This window comes from Bos indicus, chromosome 3 (assembly GCF_029378745.1).
Source record: "Bos indicus isolate NIAB-ARS_2022 breed Sahiwal x Tharparkar chromosome 3, NIAB-ARS_B.indTharparkar_mat_pri_1.0, whole genome shotgun sequence".
In the NCBI taxonomy this organism is placed as follows: Eukaryota; Metazoa; Chordata; class Mammalia; order Artiodactyla; family Bovidae; genus Bos; species Bos indicus.
Window position 1 is genome coordinate 54,614,549 of NC_091762.1, and position 20,824 is coordinate 54,635,372.

Genomic DNA, 20,824 nt, shown 5'->3' on the forward strand with positions numbered 1-20,824 from the left:
GCATTGGAGAAGGAAATGGCAACCCACTCCAGTGTTCTTGCCTGGAGAATCCCAGGGATGGGGGAGCCTGGTGAGCTGCCATCTATGGGGTTGCACAGAGTCAGACACGACTGAAGCGACTAATAGCAGCAGCATTATAGTTTTATTTTATTTTATTTTATTTACTTGTTTGTGCTCAAGATTTGACCTCAAATGCAATTTGAAGCAATCCAAAGTGAGCTTTATGTGAGAGCACTAAACACTAAATATGAGAATAATGGGCTAATTTAAGAATTGTTGCATATCTTGGCCACACATATAAGCATTGAGAGTGGTCAGCAAGGCCCACTGATATTTTTTGTAACCCATAAAATAATGACTAATGATTTCTTAAGTCATTTCCTTTCGTATTGTAGGAAAACATTCTAATAAAGCTACTGAAGGTGCATCTAAACCTAACTAGAAAGTTTATAAACATGTCTGACTTGTCAGAGTGGGAATCCAGAAAGATCGTGGAAATAGTGTTATCTGCAGCTGTAAGATTAGTGAGAGAAGCAGAGTATAAGACCTAATGACAACAGCTTTGTTCATAAAGGATCATACATTGCTAGTCTTAGAAGTCTTAGAAAATTTTTGTTAAAGGGGTACATTTTAACTACTGTTTAAAAGATGCTTCATCATGATATGTCATGGGAATAGAAGATCATAGTCTCAGTTCAGGAGAGAGGTTTGAATTCTATTACCTGATCAAGTGCTTATTTTCTTTACACTCTCATATGCAGTTATATAAAGTCTTATTTAAATTTCACTACAGCATTGATTTTATGTTTTTAAAATCATGTACAGATGGATAAAACTTTGCATAGGGAAATGATTAATGTGTTTCCAAATAGAGACAGATGGATTCAGATTCTGTCCATCTGAACTGGAATCATGTGCTCTTAGTTACTTGATGTGGCTTCTCCAATGACTTCTAGGGAGACAACCAGAATGACTCCTGGATCTTTGCCCTGGCAATTCTCCTGAGCAGCACATTTGTATACAACAGCATAGGAGCCATCAATCAGCATGCCATGGACCAACTACAGTATCCTTTTTGTGGACTAGACAACATAAAATCTAGAAAAGAACAGCTTCATTTTATCAACAATTACACTGGTGGTCCACTGCAGAAGAATTCAGGAGTCCCCTCCTTAATGAACCCCATTATGCTTATGCTCACCATCCCTGTTTACCTCAATCACCCCCCAAAGCCCAAGCCTTTCTGATCACACATCATCCTCAGACACTTAGTGCCGGAGTCCAGCCCCAGCAGGATCCAGGGATACCCTCAGGATGGACAGCGTCAGCAAGAGAGAAAGTAAAGGAGAGAAAAAGAGGCTGATATTCCTTGGTTTACACAGAAAGCCAATAAATCCCCTGACATGGGACTTGCTCTGTTCACAGAGGCCACAGGCATCCTCTTGATGGAGCAAAAATGCAGAGCAACTTCCCTCCAGAGTGGAGACGCAGAGTGCCTCCTCGATTGGGTCTTAGAAGCCTGGGGAAAAAAGTGAACTCAGAGAGCCTCTGTGCTTCAGGGAATCAGCCTGAAAAAACAGAGAGAGAGAATGAGAGAGAGAGAGAGAAAGAATGACACGGGGAGACCCAGCTTAGGTGGAACGGGTCTGCAGCTTTATTTTCAAAAGGGGATTTTATACCCTGAGTTACACATTTCCAGAAGTGAAAGATACAAAGCCATGCAGAATCAGCTCAACATTACATAAATTTTACCTTTATCAAAACCAGGACATTTTTTGCATAGCTATTCATAAACAAGGGTCTTATGTTATATACATTGTCTTCTGGCACTGCGGCCTTTAACATTTTGTAACTCTTTCTTGATAAAGGTTGATCAACCAGAAAACCTGCTTTCTCTTTATCTTTCCCGTCTGAAGTCCCCCTCAGGAAACAGAGCTACATTCTTATGGAGCAAAGGTGCAGTGGGTTACAACAAAGAACGAACGTTATTAACTCAAGGGTCTTATGTTGCTAATGCCAGGGCTACTGCTTGTATTTCTTGCATACCAACTATACTAGCTAATCCACTCCCAGGCACACATTGGGTAAAGGACAAGGAAACTCGGTAGCAAACATTGGCTTAACAATGCAGTATTATTCTAGTAAAGCTTTTTTATCACTCAAAGGTTATGCTTGGGGTGTTGTGAACAATCATGTGTGTTAGTTGCAAGAGTGTAGATAAACCTGCCAAGCAAGCTAAAATAGTAATAGAGGGGTTAGAATTGAAATGCTCCTTTCAAGCCCAGGAGACTTATTAACTAGAGCTTTAAGTTGATTTTCTTCAGAGAAAGGTATGTCGGGGATAGCCCCCTGTTAATGTCAGAAGTTTGGTGAAAGGCATAATATAGTAAACAGTAGATAGACAGACTTTGGTTTTGGGGTAGATGCTCGAGCAGGTTCAGGGAGTCCCTCAAATCCTGATCCACCTTTGCCTGTCAGGTCTTCTCCTCATGACCTTTGTCATGGGTGGGATCTCCCGTGGTGGCTCCTGGCAACTTAGCTGCACAAGGTTCTGTATGCCTTCTATCTGAGTTAATATTTTTGGGTCACAATCTCCTCAGGAGCTTCCTGTGTGTAATCTGAAGCTGACCCTAGTCCCTAGATAGCATGTATATGTGTGTGTGCTAAGTCGATCAGTCATGTCTGATTGTTTGTGACCCTATGGACTGTGGCCCACCAGGCTCGTTTGTCGAAGGGATTCTCCAGGCAATAATTCTGGAGTGCATTGCCATGCCCTCCTCCAGAGGGTCTTACTAACCCAGAGATCAAACCCATGTCTCTTAAGTCTTCTGCATTAGCAGGAGGGTTCTTTACCACTGGTACCACCTGGGAAGCTCACCCAGACAGTAAGGAGAGACAAAAGAGGATGGCAGATCACTTGAGATTGGCAGGTGGCAGGTTTAATAAGCAAGAGGATTTACTTAGGTATCTTTTCTTAGGTGACTGGAAGACTAACAGATTCCCACCCACCAAAAATTTTGGACCCACCCGCCAAATTTTAAAGGTCTCTTTAGACTCCTAAACTGGATCCGGTGAGTACACAGTCCAGATGGTCTTAGCACCACATTACTATCTCAAAGAGGCTGTGTCCGTGTGCAGCTTCCAGCATGGGGAAGGCAAGTGCAATGCATATTCCAAAGATGGAGAAGAGGGTGAGCATACTCCAATTGCCTGGCTCCACCTCAGGGGATGAAACTGCAGTCATATTTGATCACCTCCCCCTACAAATGTGCATTGACAAACCCTCGGTATCCTCTAAAACTCAAGTTCTCATTCAGCTTCTTCTTGGCCTTTAAGTATGGTGGTTCTTTGATTCTTGGGCTTCTATTCTTCTTTTCTTAGTCCCTAGGGCATCTCATCCAGCCTTGGACTTTCACTAGCACCTTTATGTCAGTTACCATGACATTTATATAAGCAATCATGACCACCACTCTCAGGTACAAAATTGTGTATCTAGTTGATTACAAGTCTCCATTTAGATGTGTAAGAAACATCTCAAACTTAACATGCAAAAACAACACAAAAGTCTTAAATATTTAAGTGACCATAATGAATTGAATATTATCATGCTTCTGGCACTATTAAAGTAGAAATACATGGGGGATTCTTTTTTAAGAAAATTAATATATTTTAATTGGAGGATAATTATTTTACAATTTTGTGACAGTTTTTGCCATACATTGACATTAATCAGCCATGGATACACTTGTGCCCCCTATCCTGAACCCCTCTTCCCTCCTCCCTCCCCACCCCACCCCTCTGGGTTATCCCAGGGCACCGGCTTTGGTTGTCCTGCTTCATGCATTGAATTACACTGGCCATCTATTTTACCTATGGTAATATACATTTTTCAATGCTATTCTCTCAAATCATCCCACCCTGGCCTTCTCCCACAGACTCCAAAAGTCTGTTCTTTACATCTGTTTCTCTTTTGCTCCCTCCATATAGGATCATCATTACCATCTTTCTAAATTCCATATATATGCATTAATATACAGTATTTGTGTTTCTCTTTCTGACTACTTCACTCTGTATAATAGGCTCCTGTTTTATTCACCTCATTAGAACTGACTCAAATGTGTTCCTTTTTATAGCTGAGTAATATTCCATTGAGTATATGTACCACAACTTCCTTATCCATTCGTCTGCCAATGAACATCTAGGTTGCTTCCATATCCTAGTTATTGTAAATAGTGCTGCAATGAACATTGGGGTACATGTGTCTCTTTCAATTTGGGTTTTTTTGGGGGTGTATGCCCAGCAGTAATATCGCTGGGTCGTATGGCACTTCTATTCCCAGTTTTTTAAGGAAACTCCACACTGTTCCCCATAGTGGCTGTACCAGTTTGCATTCCCACCAACAGTGTAAAAGAGTTCCCTTTTCTCCACACCCTCTCTAGCATTTATTGTTTGTGGACATTTTGATGATGGCCATTCTGACTGGCATGAGATGATACCTCATTGTGGTTTTGATTTGCATTTGTCTAATAATGAGTGATGTTGAGCATCTTTTCATGTGTTTTTTTTTTAATTTTTATTTTATTTTTAAACTTTACATAATTGTATTAGTTTTGCCAAATATCAAAATGAATCCGCCACAGGTATACATGTGTTCCCCATCCTGAACCCTCCTCCCTCCTCCCTCCCCATACCATCCCTCTGGGTCGTCCCAGTGCACTAGCCCCCAGTCAGAATGGCTGCGATCCAAAAGTCTACAAATAATAAATGCTGGAGAGAGTGTGGAGAAAAGGGAACCCTCTTACACTGTTGGTGGGAATGCAGACTAGTACAGCCATTATGGAGAACAGTGTGGAGATTCCTTAAAAAACTGGAAATAGAACCGCCTTATGATCCAGCAATCCCACTGCTGGGCATACACACTGAGGAAACCAGAAGGGAAAGAGACACGTGTACCCCAATGTTCATCGCAGCACTGTTTATAATAGCCAGGACATGGAAGCAACCTAGATGTCCATCAGCAGATGAATGGATAAGAAAGCTGTGGTACATATACACAATGGAGTATTACTCAGCCATTAAAAAGAATACATTTGAATCAGTTCTAATGAGGTGGATGAAACTGGAGCCTATTATACAGAGTGAAGTAAGCCAGAAGGAAAAACATAAATACAGTATACTAACGCATATATATGGAATTTTCATGTGTTTTTTAATCATCTATATGTCTTCTTTGGAGAAATCTCTGTTTAATTCTTTTGCCTAATTTTTGATTGGATTGTTTGCTTTTTCAGTGTTGAGCTTCATGAGCTTCTTGAATATTTTGGAGATTAAATCTTTGTCAGTTGTTTCATTTGCTATTATTTTCTCCCATCCTGAAGGCTGTCTTTTCACCTTGCTTATAGTCTCCTTCGTTGTGCAAAAGCTTTTAAGTTTAAATAAGTCCCATTTGTTTATTTTTGGTTTTATTTCCATTACTCTGGGAGGTGGGTCATAGAGGATCTTGCTGTGATTTATGTCATCAAGTGTTCTTCCTATGTTTTCCTCTAAGAGTTTATAGTTTATAGTTTCCTCTATAGAGTTTTATAGTTTCTGGTCTTACACTTATATCTTTAATCCATTTCAAGTTTATTTTTGTGTATGGTGTTAGAAAGTGTTCTAGTTTCATTCTTTTACGTGTGGTTGAGCAGTTTTCCCAGCACTTAAAGAGACTATCTTTTCTCCATTGTATATTTTTGCTTTCTTTGTCAAAGATAAGGTGTCCATACGTGTGTGGAATTATCTCTGGAAAAGTCTTAAATTTTTGACCAAAAGCACTCCTTCAACATCACAGTAAATTTCCATAGCACTCATAGAGATTTTTGGATCAAAAGCTTAGTATTCATCCTAGACAATCCCTTACAAACTATTGCTCGCAGTCTGGTCAGCTCCCCTGTCATAGGTATTTGCCAAGGCTGGCTAATGCCCACCACTTCTTCAATGGTAATTTCAGTTTAAGCTTCCATCTTCTCGCCTCTGGGTTATCTTCTTAACTGCCTAAGCTTCTCTTTCTCTTCTCTCTTGCCTCTCATAGGTACAGCACCTGCCAGTTTTGTTTTAAAAACAAACATCAGGTCATATTCCCCTCTCAATTTAAAGCTTCTCTTTGGCTTCTCACTAAATTTAGATTAAAATTCAAACACTTTCTATGGCCTACAGTGCCTACATAGTCTGGACCTTAGCTATTCCAGGACATCTGCCCTAGCCACGCTGGCCTCCCTGCTGTATTGTTAGACACACTCAATGGTCTCCCCTCTGAGGTTTTGCAGGAGCTATTTCCTCTGCCAGGAAGCTTTCTCCAGTGGATTAGTACATGGCAGCCTCTCTCAGTTCATTTAGATTTCTGCACAATGATCACCTCAGAATGAATTTACCTGAACCACCGCATAAACCAGCACCATGCACAGATACACATAGTTATTCTCTAAAGTTTAGCTGAGGTTCATTTTTCTTCAAGGCAACTATTATCAATATCTCAGGTTTATTACATATTTGTTTACTTGTTTATCATCTGTCCCCCTCACCAGAATGTGTGTGTGTGTGTATGTGTGTGTGTGTGTGTGTGCATGTGTGTGTGCGTTAGTCACTCAGTCATGTCTGACTCTTTACGACCCCATAGACTATAGCCAGCCAGGCTCCTCTGGCCATGGAATTCTCCAGGCAAGAATACTGGAGTGGGTTGCCATTCCATTCTCCAGGGAATCTTCCTAACCTGGGAATCGTACCTGGGTCTCCTGCAATGCAGGCAGATTCTTTACCTTCTGAGCCACCAGGGAAGCCCTCACTAGAATGTAGATGGTAGCATTTTCTCACTCATTGTAATGTTATTTATCCCTAGGACAATTCCTGGTTTATAGTAATTGCTCAATAAATGTTTGTGGAATGAATGAATGAGCTAATTAACAAAAATTATTTTAGATAAGCTTTGGGGAACAGTATAGCATAAAAGGTGCTACTCCTTTTCTGAAGTTTTCCTATGTTAGCATCCCAGCTATGTGACAGAGCTGACACATCGAATCAGGGCAAAATCCTCGCCTGATAAACATGAGGTCCAAGACTCAGCCAACTTTGTGAGCTTTTTTTCCAGACTTTGTGTGGACTCTGAGAGATTTCTCCCTGGGGCTGGAAGCAGATGGACAATACATCACTACTGATGAGTACCTGGAGAATTCACTAAAGCTAAAACAAGGTTACTGGGACTCATGGTTGGCAAACAAAAAAAGAGAAAACAGTATCAGAATGACCATTTCAAAATGCAGATGCTGAAAATTATAATTTTATAACTTTGTTATCCTGGCTGTTCTATTAGAGGAAATGAAATGTTTCTTAGATAAATCAGTGCAATCTAATTTTAAGTTACTTCCTTCTTGGAGAAGGAAAGAAATTTCATTTCTCTACCCCTTTAATTATTGGGTCTGATCCATGATTAGTTAATTTTTACCTCTTTATATAGGATTTGTGCAAATTACAAAGTTGAAGGGTATATATTTGAAGTAGCCTGAATTTGTAAAACCTCTGATTTTCTTTCCTCTAGGAAATGATAAAAAAACTAAAAACTTTAATGAACCTCGGTTATGTATCCGAAAGTTCTTCCCAGAGAAAAAGTGCTTCATCTTTGATCGGCCTGCTCCTAGGAAGTACCTCATCCACCTGGAGCAGCTACAAGAGGAAGATTTGAACCCTGAATTCAGAGAACAAGTTGCAGACTTCTGCTTCTACATCCTCAGCCATTCCAAGGCCAAGACTCTCTCAGGCGGTATCACAGTCAATGGGCCTCGTGAGTCCCTCTTAGTCTCTTTAGTTACCTGGACTTTCCTACTGCCCATTATAGACAACAGAATTGGGAGGCATGAGGATTACTTCTGACAAATACAGAGTCTAATGATGCCAAGGAAAACACACTGCAAGGGTCACATTGTGAATTTTACATATGAACTAAAACTATTTCTGGTATTATCTAATATTCACATGAGTCAGCTGAATAAAGAAAAAGAAGTAGAATCTAACCCTGGTGTAGTAATGTTTTCCACCAACTTCTCAACTCCATTTTTATGAAATTCCTTCCAGGAGAGGTGTATTATTGACAAAGTCAGGAAAAGGCAAATATTCCATGTATGTGAGGCTTTGCTTCTCACCTTAACACAATTCTCTTGTTAATCAATGCAAAAATGTGTGATTAGGCACTCTGATTAGAAGTGCTTGCCATGTACCAACCACTGGGCATAATCCTCATTCCAACCTGATGGGAACAAAAGGTACTTAAGCAATTTATGTAACCCTAATGATTAAACACTGATAAGTACAGGGAACCATACCTGAAAGGACCGGCGCGTGACTTCAAGGAGGTTAAAGTCTGAGCCCAGTGAAAAGATCTTGAGGAATGACAGGCAAAGAGGTAAAGATATGTAATTTATGTTTCATACAGTCCTTCAGAATGTTTTATAGATAACGTGCTAGAGGGATGTACATGAAGCAACAAGAAGATGAATGGTACTTGTAGTATTTTATAATAAATGGTGACTATGTAGGCTTAAATAGTGGCAATAGAGATTGTCAAAATTAACAGAATCCTCACATATTTTGAATATCAAATCCATAAGTTTTGATGATGGAAGGCATATGGGTGTGTGGAAGTAATGATATGGCAGTGTTAAGCTTAACTCCAGGATTCTGAACTTAAGCAATTACTTGAACAAATGTTATTTACTAAAAGAAATATGTGGAATAGTTTCCCAGAATGGATGAAGTTGTTTAGATCTGGATTATTTAGTATTGATTTTCCTTCCTGCCAATGCAGGTGACAATAAGAGACTTGAGTTCAACCACTTGGGTTGGGAGGATCCCCTGGTGGAGGAAATGGCAACCCACACCAGTTTTCTTGCCTAGAGAATCCCATGGACAGAGGACTCTGGCAGGGTCCAGTCCATAGGGTCACAAAAAGTCAGACATGACTGAAGTCACTTAGCACACATGCATATAAGTGATATCATATGATATCTTTCACTGTTTGATTATTTCATTTAGTGTGATAATCTCTAGGCCCATTTATATTGCTGCAAAGCACATTATTTCATTTTTATGGCTGGGTAATATTCCATTATATATATGTACCATATCTTCTTTATCCATTCATTGTTTTTTTTTTTTTTTTTTTAATCCATTCATTGTTGATGGACATTTGGTTGCTTCTATGTCCTGACTGGGGCTTCCCTGGTGGCTCAGTGGTAAAGAATCCACCTGCAATGCGGGAGACCTAGGTTTGATCCCTGGGTCAGGAAGATTCCCCTGGAGGAGGGTACAGCAACCCACACCAGTATTCATGTCTGGAGAATCCCATGGACAGAGGGGTCTTGTGGGTTACAATCCATAGGGTCGCAGAGTCAGACATGACTAAAGTGACTGAGCATGCATGCATGTTCTGACTACTATAAATAGTGCTCCTATTAACATTGGTGTGCACACATCTTTTCATATAATAGTTTTCTCTGTATATATGCCCAAGATTAGGGTTTCAGGGTCATAAGAGGACTCTATTTTTCATTTTTTAGGGAACCTCCATAATGTTCTCCATAGTGACTGCATCAATTTACATTCCCACCAACAGTGTATGAGGGTCCGCTTTTCTTCACACCCTCTCTAGCATTTGGTATTTGTAGACCTTTGAACAATGGCATTCTGACCAGTATGAGGTGATAGCTTATTGTAGTCAAGAACTAATAGTTGTAGGGCCACAAATCACTCCAGTTTCCCAAGGCTGTGATTTACTGGTATGTAAGACTTTCAGTGTTAAAACCAGAATTCCCTGGCAAACTTGGATGAATTGATCACACTGCATGGAGCTCTGATGAAAGAATATCTAGGAAGACTCTCTTATTTAGGCCAGACCCAGAACTAGTGAGATGCATCACATGTACACTTACATTTACACACACATGTGCTTATTGTACATTAAAATGTCTCCTTGAACTTTATATTACTTAGAATTGAGAAAGGAAGAGGAATTCATTAAAAAAAGACGGGAGATTCAGGAAGGCTAAGAAAAGATTAAGACTTACCATCTTGTCTGCAAAATAGCCTTACTCTAACCCATTCATTCCAATAGCTTCCATTTAGGTGAAGGAAGAAGGAGGAAAGGGAAGCTTTAAACTATTCTGAACCTAGAGGGTAACAAAATATCTCATCACAATTCTTCTTAAAAATTCTTAAAACTACTGTTTGAAACACTGGAAAAGCATAAAAAGTGCACTATCAGTTGACTCAGAATGATTAAATTTGCATGCTCAGGACTAAACTAACACAGCTTGTTCCTCTGTCTCACCAACTCTTAGTCACTGTTTTTTAAATTCCCTTTCATAGGACTAGAGAGCCTGGTGCTGACCTATGTCAATTCCATCAGCAGTGGGGATCTGCCCTGCTTGGAGAGTGCAGTCCTGGCCTTGGCCGAGATCGAGAACTTGGCTGCAGTGCAAAAGGCCATTGCCCACTATGACCAGCAGATGGGCCAGAAGCTGAAGTTGCCCACGGAAACCCTCCAGGAACTGCTGGACCTGCACAGGGCCACTGAGAAAGAGGCCATTGAAGTCTTCATGAAGAACTCTTTCAAGGATGTGGACCAAGTGTTTCAGAAAAAATTAGAGGTATGTTTGCTATTCTGGTTAATGAGAGGAAGAAAAATCTGGGCCTTTCTCTTTTTTGTTTTTAATTGGAAGATAATTGCTTTACAATATTGTATTGGTTTCTTCCATACAACAATGTGAATAAGCCTTTCTTGCTATAAGTAGTCCTCCCAGACCCAAGGATAGCAGCCCTCAGTTATATGTACTCATTTGCACTCTTTACTAAAAGAACAGACTGTTCTTAGCCTTAGTCCTAGAGACTATGGTACCATGACCAACTATGGTTATTAAAAATATCCTCATCTATTAATCTCTACCCTATAGATGTCATATTTTAATCAAACAAGTAAACTGTAACGCTGTATTTATGTAAGATTATTTTAACTTATTTTTTAATTTAGAGTTAGTCAAAGACACAGTGCTTTCATATTCCCTGCTAATAACATAGGAGGATTTGCTTCTTTGTGAAAACCCTAAACACTTTTTGTGTTTAATGTAAAGCAACAATAAATATTCAGAAAGACAAGAAAGAGAAATTAATCATTAGCATTCTATTTGAGGACTCAAGTCTGAGTTCTTCCAAATTAAGGAAGGATTGTTGTATGACAAACTATCATTTGACAGATGACAATTCCTTCCCTGACTTGTAGGGCAGAATTTTATAAATCATACCTTCCTGCTTTCAAGGGTTCTGATGAAACTAAATAGTGAAGGTCTGCAGGCTATGGATATCTTTCTAGACCAAAGAAACATGCAAATTCTCTTCTATAATTGAATGTAGGTAAAAATGCTGTTCTGTAGGCTTTCTCCATACAGACATTAACTGCAGTACAATCTCCATTACCTTCATTAGCCTTTTATTGAGAAAATATGCAAAAGTACTATTATTTTAAAGAACATACCACTAATCATTGACCCTTTTGAGCACTTACAGAGAAGTCACTGGGCTTAACAATTTATACCACTGCATATAATCCTGACAGGGAATCTATGAGATAGATACAATTTCCTGTGTTTTACCAACAAAGACATCTCATTTCATAAAGGTTGAGTGTCACTAAGTCACAAATTGGCAGACCCAGAACCTCCTGCAGGCCTATCATACTGGACAATTGTGTGGTAAACTATTAGGAACTTAAAAAGAGAAGTCTCAAATGAGCAGTGTTTATGCTTTGAGAATCATTCTCTGAAGCTAAAAAACCATAGCAAAAAAAGCTTCAGATAAACACAAGGAGAAGTAGATGCGTTTTTTAAACCAGCATTCTATTGAAGAGTTGTCTAGACTCTCCCAACATGGTGAGGGCTGTGTTATATTTATGTGCCACATTCTCTGCAGGAGAAGCATTTCCCAGTAATCCACATTGGTTCACGTTCTCATCATTGCTTACGGTGCCATTTGTGCTATTTTTCACCTCACAGGACAAGTTAGAAGCAAAGCGAGATGACTTTTGTAAACAAAACATGAAAGCATCCTCAGATTACTGCATGGCTTTAATTCAGGACATTTTTCATCCTCTATATGAAGATGTGAAGCAGGGAAAATTTTCTAAACCAGGAGGTTATTATTTATTTATTAAGAAGATGAATGAGCTGAAGAATAAGTACCACCAGGTCCCCAGAAAGGGGGTACAGGTAAAGTACAAACTGATCACCTTTTCTGGGGCCTCGCTGAAGTGACTCTTTCAAACTACAGTGGGAACAACAAAAATGCAATGGGTAAATGGTGCCTGTGGCTTTCAAGACTATTCACTGGTTTACTCAGTAGGACAGACTACCATGAGGTGAAGAGCTGATTCATCCATGGTGGTGCTTCTTGGAGGCACAGATGGGAGCCCTCAAAAACTCTTGCAGAATTTATTCAATAGTTTAGTCACTCTATCATCCAACAATTCTCTACTCAGGCCTAACAATATGTATATAACTGGGATTGCTGCTGCTGCTGCTAAGTTGCTTCAGTCGTTTCCGACTCTGTGTGACCCCATAGACAGCAACCCACCAGGCTCCCCCGTCCCTGGGATTCTCCAGGCAAGAACACTGGAGTGGGTTGCTATTTCCTTCTCCAGTGCATGAAAGCGAAAAGTGCAAGTGAAATCTCTCAGTTGTGTCTGACTCTTTGCGACCCCATGGATTGCAGCCTACCAGGCTCCTCTGTCCATGGGATTTTCCAGGCAAGAGTACTGGAGTGGGGTGCCATTGCCTTCTCCGATAACTGAGATTAGTGCAGTTTAAAAACAACAAGTTCTTTCAAAGTATTCATCAGCAATCAACAAAGTATACCTTACAGCAAATCTAATAATAATAACAGTTCACATATAGACCTTATTTTGTGTTAGGAAACAAATGGGCTTAGCTCATTCAGTCCTCACAAGAGCACTCTGAAGTACATGATATCAATGTCCTCATTTTATAAATAAGAAAACTGAAGTAAGTAAAATAACTCACCTAAGATGTACAGGTAATAAGTGGTACAGATAAAATGGAAACACTAATAGGAAACTCTGGGCTCATAAGTATGCTTCTGTGCCAGTATACTCAGGTTATATCAGTTAGAATTAGGTTTGGGCACATAGTATTAAAAAAAAAAAAAAAAAGAGTGTCTTAAGAACACAAAAGTTTCTTTCTCTCTTATATACAAGAAGTAAGGCAGAGGGGTCCAGGCTGCTATCATAAATCCACAATCATGCTGTTCCCAGACTCCTTCCTGTTCTGCTCCAGCACCTTAGCACCCAGCCTCCATCTTCAAGGTCAATTCATGGTGTAAGACGGCTGTTGGAGTTTCACCCATTCCTTCCATATTACAGATAGGAAGAAAGGGGGAAAATAGAAGAGTAAAAAGTCTCTGGATCAACTCTCTTTAAGGCTTTTTTACTGCAAAAAGCCCAATATAACACCATTGCATAAGTGGTATTAGCCAAATTTTAATCATATGGCCACCTCCAGCTACCAGGGAGGTTGACTAAAAAAATGCAGTGTTTTATCATGGCCTATGATGTGCCCTGATTGGAAAAAAAAATAGGTTCTATTACTGAGAACAAAGGGGGAAAAATATTAGGGTGACTCTAGAAGCTGCTATCGCAGAGCTAAAAATTGCCCTGAAGAAAAATAAACAGGGTACAGGCCTAGGAGAGGAAGGGAACATGGTCCTATTTTATATGTAGGATTTTAGAGAGGGCCTCTCTGGTGAGATGCTGTTTCAACAGTCTTCAAGGAAGTCAGGAAGTAAGCTAAGCGAGCATCTAGAAGAAGATAATTTCAAACGACAGAAAATCCCAGAAGGATGAATTGGTTTATGTCCAACAAATGTGGCAAGAGGGCAATGAGCAAAGAAAGAGGTGGCAGGAGGTGAGGTCAGAGAGATGCTCAAAGCCAGAGGCTAACTAGGTAGTATCCTGGAGGGCCCCGAGAGCAGTTTCAGTTTTACTTGAAAAGAGCTAGAAAATCAGCAGAGGATTTGGTGCATCAGAGTGAAGTAATCTTTCTTAAAGTGATATGATGCCAGCTGCTTTCAGGAAATCAGACTGTAGGGGAGCAAGAGTAGAAGGAAGTAGGGAGACCAATTATGATGCTAATACCATGGTCCAGGCAAGAAGAGATACTATCCTGGACCGGTGTGTTTGGGAGAAATAGGTTGCAACCGACGGGCTCTTGCTGGTTTTATTTTGAATCCAAAGCAAATACCATTAGCTGATGTAAAGAACAGCCATAAGGTTTGTAATCCATACAATTAGAAGATTAGCTTTACTGATTACATTTCTAACATTGGGGTGACTGAGAATGAAGCAAATTTAAGGATGGATCTAGAGTTGGGTTTTAAGCCAGTTTGATATAGTATTCATTAATAAATTCTAAAATGGGTAAAATGAAATTGAATTGAAACATGTACTGCTAGGTTTTCCTTTAACCCATAGTCTCTATATATTTCCTAATTCTAACTTGGTCTGCATCAATAGACAGGAGAGACACTGAGCAAATATTTGGATTCCAAAGACGGTGTGGCTGATGCACTTCTACAGACTGATCATTTGCTGACAGAAAAGGAAAAAGAGATTGAAGGTGAGAACAGCTGAAAACACTCTGCTGCTGCTAAGTTGCTTCAGTCGTGTTCGACTCTGTGTGACCCCATAGACGGCAGCCCACTAGGCTCCCCTGTCCCTGGGATTCTCCAGGCAAGAACACTGGAGTGGGTTGCCATTTCCTTCTCCAATGCAAGAAAATGAAAAGTGAAAGTGAAGTCTCTCAGTGTCCGACTCTTCTCGACCCCATGGACTGCAGCCTACCAGGCTCCTCCTTCCGTGGGGTTTTCTAGGCAAGAGGACTGGAGTGGGGTGCCATTGCCTTCTCTGTGAAAACACTCTAGATAGTTAGAAAGCCCCAGAAATGTTAATGTTAGCCACATTCATCCACCTGAAATATTACTATAGTGCAAAAAATAGCAAGTATATTTCATATTTTTAAAGGATTATTTACTTAACCAATATTTATGTTCATCTGTCTTCTGATTTATTCTTGTTGTTTAGTTGCTAATTTGTGTCCAACTCTCTTGCAACCCCGTGGACTGTAGCCTGCCAGGCTCCTCTGCCCATGGGATTCTCCAGGCAAGAACACTGGAGTGGGTTGCCATGCCCTCCTCCAGGGGATCTCCACCGAGGGATCAAACTCACATCTCCTGCATTGGCAGTCAGATTCTGATTGTTCAGTGCAAAAATGAACACAAGAGGCTTTCTTCATGAGATAAGCAAACAAGTAAAAAGGGTGAAAGCAGAAATAAAGCTATAAAAATAAATTAAGATTCTCATATTTCTCTGCTTATTTTTCTTCTTAAGTGAAACGTATAAAGTCTGAAGCTGCAGAAGCTGCAAAGAAAATGTTAGAGGAAATGGAAAAGAAGAATGAACAGATGATGCGAGCCAAAGAAGCGAGTTATCAGGAACGTTTGAAGCAACTGACTAAGAAGATGGAAAAGGAGAGGGCCCAGTTAATAGCAGACCAAGAGAGGGTGCTAGCCCTTAAACTTGAGGTATTCAATTGTGGCATCTCCATTCTATCTTCCACTGTGCTGAATCAAAAGCTCTTAGAAGTTAGAGCATTATATCAGTTTAAGGACTGTTCTAGCCCAAGCACTAGTAGACACTTCATTTCCTTACTGCTTCTACCCCTAACCATCTCTGGTTATTGAAGTCTATCTTGTTTAGTTGCTAAGTGGTGCCCGACCCCTTTTGGACCCCATGGACTCTAGTCTACCAGACTCCTCTGTCCATGGGATTTTCCAGACAAGAATACTGGAGTGGGTTGCCATTTCCTTCTCCAGGGGATCTTCCCAACCCAGGTCTCCTGCATTTCAGGCAGATTCTCTACCATCTGAGCCATCAGGAGATTCCATATCATACAATGAACCACATACCCAGGCTGCTAGTTTCTTCCTGATCTCTGGGCTGTTCTCCAACTCTATGCTGAGTCGGGATGTCTACCCTGTAATAGAGCATGGACCAGTGTAGGCTTTACCTCCTGAACTTATTTCTGTTATCTCTGCTACAAAAATTTGGAGATTTGTACTAAATTCCCTGATCAAACACCTCCTGTGATTCTGAATTTTGTAGTAACCTTCCTATATTGTCTCTTCATCTTCCTTGCCTTCTTAGATACACATTTGGGAGTTCGTGTGATATAGAGCTGAGATAGAAAAGGACAGTTTTTCTTTAAAGACTGTTGTTTCAGGTTAAAGGAGGTAAAAAATTAATTCTAGGGGTCACTAATATTTTAGAAACCACAAGAGAAGAATATTTCTGAAGCTAAATAAATCCCAGAAAAAGTTTGATAGTAGACTCAAGAAAGAGGGATATAATGAAAATTAAAGGAAGAAGAGATTTCAAAAAGAAGTTTCACAACCCATGAGGGATTAATATAGATATATTTAGCAAATGTGGGAAGTGTTTTAAGTTGTATTCAGTCTCCACTTTCCCTTTTAGGAACAGGGACGACTTCTCCGTGAGGGATTCCAAAAGGAAAGCATGAAACTTCAGGAAGAGATTGTAGCCCTCCGGAAGAAACAGGAAGAATCACCATCATGTAATATTCTCTAAAAACCTAAGGACCATAATTTCCTAACCAGCTTCTATCTGTTAAGAACAAGTTAAATGAGCAACTTCAAGATGTCAAACAATTGCCACTAAAGTTGAAGTCATAAGATGCATTTTCATTGAGACTTAAAGTTTGCAAAGATGAAATAAAATGTGAAGGCAGTGTTTAACCTACAGAAGAATTCAATTCATGATTAAATATAGTATAAATGACTAATATGATACCTCAGTAGAACCTATGTTTGAAATCATGCATATTGATTCTAGAGAGAATTTTAATTGTGTAATTGGGATACACTTACATTGAATTTGGGGATATCAGAGGTGTTCTATTCAGTGTAGACTGTTTCCCCACACATAAACCACCCCTCTAGATAGTCTCAGCTCCATGGTCTTATTCAAGGATTTACTTTGGTACTGGGATGGAGTTGGAGTGTTGTATACACAGGAAAAGTCTGACAGGAGTGTACAAAGTCACGAAGCACAGTTAAGCATCACTCCTGCCAAGTGGTCTCTGGGTCACATGGCGGCTTCCAATAAGGGAGACCTGGAACATTTAACTTCAGGGTGCAGACAGTGTTTAATTCTCCATTGGGTGGAGGCTGCATTGCCGTGGTCACTGATGGGATTCCTGAACACTGGTAGGGGCATTACTTGCACCTGTGTGAAATGGATATATGAGTGGATGTTCAAACTTCTTTGTCTAGAGAATCCCTCTAGATAATTACTGCCCCATTTCTAGGCCACACAATGTCTCTCTATTTTACTCTTCTTTTCTTAGTTCCCCCTCACCCACAGTTCCAAGAATAACTTCTACAATCACAAAAAGGAAAATTTAGCTCAAAATTCCTTTCTATTCCTCTGAGAATCATAACTATAATTCTTCAAAACCTTACCTAACTCCATTTTTCTTTCTTCCTGTTTGCTATGACATCACAGCCTGGGAGCCACTCAAGGCAAATATATAGCTAGTATGGAAGGACAAAAAACAATAAAAATAAAAATAATTCATTAATACAAAAAATATTCAGTTCAGTTCAGTTCAGTTCAATCGCTCAGTCATGTCTGACTCTTTGTGACCCCATGAACCGCAGCACGTCAGGCCTCCCTGTCCATCACCAACTCCCGGAGTTCACTCAGACTCACATCCATCGAGTCAGTGATGCCATCCAGCCATCTCATCCTCTGTCATCCCCTTCTCCTCCTGCCTCCAATCCCTCCCAGCATCAGAGTCTTTTCCAATGAGTCAACTCTTCTCATGAGGTGGCCAAAGTACTGGAGTTTCAGCTTTAGCATCATTCCTTCCAAAGAAATCCCATGGCTGATCTCCTTTAGAATGGACTGGTTGGATCTCCTTGCAGTCCAAGGGACTCTCAAGAGTCTTCTCCAACACCACAGTTCAAAAGCATCAATTCTTTGGTGCTCAGCCTCCTTCACAGTCCAACTCTCACATCCATACATGACCACAGGAAAAACCATAGCCTTGACTAGACGGACCTTTGTTGTCAAAGTAATGTCTCTGTTTTTGAATATGCTATCTAGGTTGGTCATAACTTTATTAACCTACCACAATTGTCTTAGGACATGTATCACTTAAGGTTCTCACTGCAAAAAACAGTATCTTCTCAGTAACTTAAAAGGAAAATGACTTTTATTTTATTTTATTTATTTTTTTGTCCTCGGATAGAGGACGTATCAGATATTAAACTGATAAGAACAGATACTACACTTGATCTTAGCCAAAAGGCCGAGAAGCGATCGGAAAATGACTTTTAAGCCTGGTAGGTAGCAGACAGATTCTCCAAGATGGTAAGGGAGTCAAACTCTACTGATCTTTCACCAAGAATAATATCAACCACATGGGAAGGCATCTCATCCATTACCAGAGAAAACAGCACATCCATTACCACCTGGTACAGTGATCTCCAGATCACAAGTCAGATGCTCTACCAATGTCAGCTCTAAGTATTGGATGCTTCCACCTTTACATCTGAAGTAAATAAACCCCCCATGAAAAGTTGCATTGAGGGTTGCTATGTCTCCATCTTGGGCTTCCCTAGTGGCTCAGCTGGTAAAGAATTCGCCTGCAATGCAGGACACCTGGGTTCAATCCCTAGGTTGGGAAGGTCCCTTGGAGAAGGGAATATCTACCCACTCCAGTATTATGGCCTGGAGAATTCCATGGAATGTATAGTCCATGGGATCCAGGATAGGGCAACTCACTCCAGTATTCTTGCCTGGAAAATCCTATAGATGGAGGAGTCTGGAAGTCTACAGTCCATGGGGTGACAAAGAGTTGGGTACGACTGAGTGACTTCACTTCACGTCATGTCTCCATCTCAATCTCACAGAAGTGTACCTGCTTGGCAGAAAATAAATCATATGCCTCCCCACTGGAATCTAGAAATGAGAGTTGTCTCCCTTCCACGTGGGAAACTATAGTCTCATAATGTGAGCCATTTCCATCCATGTTAGTGTCAATTGATTCTTCTAGGTAGATTTCTGGAGATACACACTATGTTAGAAATAATGATAATAACCCAATAGTATTATCATGTACATCACATACAATGTGATTTTTAAATTTTTTTCTTTACCATGATCTCAATATTCTTTTTAACTTTTCCTCTGTTGTTTTGTACATAATGCCTGATATTTCACGTACAAATCCCACTTGTTGTATTATATGTATTATTCTTTGTAGACATTACTGTATTCAATTTGCTAATATTTTGTTGAGAGTTTTGGCATCTTTATTCCTGAGAAATGTTTGTGTGATTTTCTTGTAATGCCTTTGCATAGCTTTGGTGTTAACGTAATGTTGATCTGACAGAATGAGCCAGTAATATTTCTCTGCTTCTATTTTCTAAAGGTGATCATGTAAAATTCACATGATTTCTTCTTTAAATGTTGGGTAGAATCCACCATTGAACTCATCTGAACATGGTGCTTTTTGCTTTGAGAAGGACCGTGCAGAAGCATGGCCAAGAGGAGCTACCCCTAGCCCAAGGTCAGGGGAGGTGGCCGAGAGAAGCTCCCCATGCCCGAGGTCAGGGGTGGTGGCTGAGAAGAGCAACCCTACTTCCAAGGAGTGGTGGCTGCGTGGTCGCAGGATGGCCAAGAGGAGCTACTCCAAGTCCAAGGTCAGGAGGGTGGCCGTGAGGACATACCCCTCGTCCAAGGTAAGGAGCAGCAGCTGTGCTTTGTTGGAGTAGCCGTGAACAGATACCCCATGTCCAAGGTAAGAGAAACCCAAGTAAGATGATAGGTGTTGCAAGAGGGCATCAGAGGGCAGACACACTGAAACCATATACACAGAAAGTAGTCAGTCCAATCACATGGACCACAGCCTAGTCTAACTCAGTGAAACTAAGCCATGCCATATGGGGCCATCCAAGATGGGGGGTCATGGTGGAGAGGTCTGACAGAATGTGGTCCACTGGAGAAGGGAATGGCAAACCACTTCAGTATTCTTGCTTTGAGAACCCTATGAACAGTATGAAAAGGCAAGATGATAGGATACCGAAAGAGGATCTCCCCAGATCAGTAGGTGCCCAATAAGCTACTGGAGATAAGTGGAGAAATAACTCCAGAAAGAATGAAAGGAGGGAGCCAAAGCAAAAACAATACCTAGTTGTGGATGTGACTGGTGATAGAAGCAAGGTCCGATGCTGTAAAGAGCAATATTGCATAGGAACCTGGAATGTCAGGTCCATGAATCAAGGCAAATTGGAAGTGGTCAAATAGAAGGCAAGAGTGAAGGTCAATATTCTAGGAATCAGCGAACTAAAACGGACTGGAATGGGTGAATTTAACTCCGATGACAATTATATCTACTACTGTGGGCAGGAATCCCTTAGAAGAAATGGAGTAGCCATCATGGTCACCAAAAGAGTCCGAAATGCAGTACTTGGATGCAATCTCAAAAACAACAGAATGATCTCTGTTCGTTTCGAAGGCAAACCATTCAATATGACAGTAATCCAAGTATATGTCCCAACCAGTAACACTAAAGAAGCTGAAGTTGAACAGTTCTATGAAGACCTCCAAGACCTTTTAGAACTAACACCCCAAAAAGATGTCCTTTTCATTATA

General features: G+C 40.4%; 2 pseudogenes; one reads left to right on the forward strand and one right to left on the reverse strand.

Moving 5' to 3' along the window:
- LOC109556816 (guanylate-binding protein 2-like) overlaps window positions 1–18,604 on the forward strand; it is a 32,742-nt pseudogene extending 14,138 nt beyond the window's left edge.
- LOC139182425 (U2 spliceosomal RNA) lies at window positions 18,325–18,488 on the reverse strand (annotated as a pseudogene).
- Window positions 18,605–20,824: the final 2,220 nt, after the last annotated feature.